Genomic DNA, 2,500 nt, shown 5'->3' with positions numbered 1-2,500 from the left:
CCCGAGCCTTACTAAGGCCGTCCCATGCGCGTCCCGTGCCGTCCGAGCCTTACCAAGGCCGACCCATGCCTTACCAAGGTCGTCCCATCGATCTCGGAGAAAGTACATCATAACATCGGAATACACCCCGACATCGATATCGGAGAAAGTACATCATCATAACATCGGATCGGATGCGTATCCGTCCAAGTGCCATCGACACTTCGAGAAGTTCGGACCTAGCTTCCTAGCATGTTGATGCGTCGGTGCTAATGGGGACATAAAGATCCCACGACGTTCCGAACGGAAGTAGCCGAAGTGTTCCGTGCGTGTGAACTCCATTGTCCCATGTGCCGGCTCTTGACTCCTAAGATGTCCCATGTGAAGGCCCTTCATGGCTAAGAATGTCCCGTGCAGCGTCCCTTGATGATCCCCATAAGGTGTCCCATGTGCGTCCCATGCCGTGCCCAGCCTTACCAAGGCCGTCCCATGCTGTCCCATGCGCGTCCCGTGCCGTCCAAGCCTCACCAAGGCCGTCCCAGGCCATCCCGAGCCTTAGCAAGGCCGTCCCGTGCTGTCCCATGCCGTCCCGAGCCTCACCGAGGCCGTCCCGTGCCTCACCAAGGCCGTCCCGAGCCTTACCAAGGCCGTCCCGTGCTGTCCCATGCCGTCCCGAGCCTCACCAAGGCCGTCCCGTGCTGTCCCATGCCGTCCCGAGCCTCACCAAGGCCGTCCCGTGCTGTTCCATGCCGTCCCGAGCCTTACCAAGGCCGTCCGATGCGCGTCCCGTGCTGTCCCATCCGTCCCGAGCCTTAGCAAGGCCGTCCCATGCGCGTCCCATGCCGTCCCGAGCCTTAGCAAGGCCGTCCCATGCGCGTCCGATGGGATTCCCGAGCTTTACCAAGGGCGTCCCGTGCTGTCCCATGCCGTCCCGAGCCATAGGGACGCTGTCCCGTGCGCGTCCCGTGCTGTCCCATGCGCGTCCCCTGCTTTGGCTCGGCTGGCCCGTGCATTCTATGGGGTCGTGGGACATTTCGAAATCCACCCGGGCCATTTCGACTCTCTCTTCATTTATACTATTGAGGTATTATTTATGAATTATTGGAGAAAAGAAACGGAAGAAAATATTTTTTTTTCTATTTTTTATGAATTTTCCGGTGTTTATTCACTTAAAAATTCATAGAAAAATAAATATTTATCGGAATCGCTATTATAATATATCAAAAAATTCCTTGCGAAAAGGCCTTTCCAACGAGTATAAGTTTGCTGGATTCCGACGAGTAACGAAGGAGTAAAGGCCCAGTATGCTTGGTTAAAAAATTGATGTTTCCTTGTGAAAATAGGCAAAACAATAACTTTGCACTATAAGGGGGAGGGTTGAGCTCCTTCCCCAGAGCGTGCACAGCACTTGTGCTGGCACGTTCCCTAGTGCTCGCCAAGCACCATAGGGCATCCAAAGGGCAAAGCCGAGCCTACTACATGATGGGAAGCTTCTAATATGTCGGAATACGAAGAGATTTCGTGCGACCCGAAGCTCGGCTCGGGCGTCCCGGCCTGTCCCGAGCTGTGCCGAGCGCGTCCCAGGCCGTCCCGAGCCAAGTCTCGGGCGTCCCAGGCCGTCCCGAGCCAAGTCTCGGGCGTCCCAGGCCGTCCCGAGCCAAGTCTCGGGCGTCCCAGGCCGGCCCGAGCAAAGTCTCGGACGTCTCAGGCCGTCCCGAGCTGTGTCGAGGCCGTCCCAGGGCGTCCCGAGCTGTAGCGAGGGCGTCCCAGGCCGTCCCGAGCCACGTCCCGGGCGTCCCAGGCCGTCCCGAGCCAAGTCTCGGACGTCCCAGGCCGTCCCGAGCAAAGTCTCGGACGTCCCAGGCCGTCCCGAGCAAAGTCTCGGGCGTCCCAGGCCGTCCCGAGCTGTGCCGAGGCCGTCCCAGGCCGTCCCGAGCAAAGTCTCGGGCGTCCCAGGCCGTCCCGAGCTGTGGCAAGGGCGTCCCAGGCCGTCCCGAGCTGTGGCAAGGGCGTCCCAGGCCGTCCCGAGCCTAGTCTCGGGCGTCCCAGGCCGTCCCGAGCTATTGCGAGGGCGTCCCAGGCCGTCCCGAGCCAAGTCTCGGGCGTACCTGGCCGTCCCGAGCTGTAGCGAGGGCGTCCCATGCCGTCCCGGGCTGTCCCATGCGCGTCCCGTGCCTCGGCCCTTCCAAGTGGTGCTTCGTCGGACATCTCGATATCCACTCGAGCATTTTCGACCTTTCTCCATATGTGGGTGTGTGGGTATTTATCAGGAATATTGGAGAAAGAATCGGGAAAAAAATATTTTTTTTCTATTTTTTTTGAATTTTTAATTGTTTATTCACTTAAAAATTCATAAAAAAATAAATATTTATCGGAATCGCTATTATTATATATCAAAAGAATCCTTGTGAAAAGACCTTTCCAACGAATGCAAGTTTGTTGGATTTGGACGAGTAACGAAGGAGCAAAGGCCGAGTATGCTTGGTTAAAAATTTGATGTTTCCTTGTGAAAATAGGGAAA

This window comes from Eschscholzia californica, unplaced genomic scaffold, assembly GCF_041429995.1.
Source record: "Eschscholzia californica isolate CP2 unplaced genomic scaffold, dmEscCali1.0.p SCAF_46, whole genome shotgun sequence".
NCBI lineage: Eukaryota > Viridiplantae > Streptophyta > Magnoliopsida > Ranunculales > Papaveraceae > Eschscholzia > Eschscholzia californica.
This window is presented reverse-complemented; position numbering follows the sequence as displayed.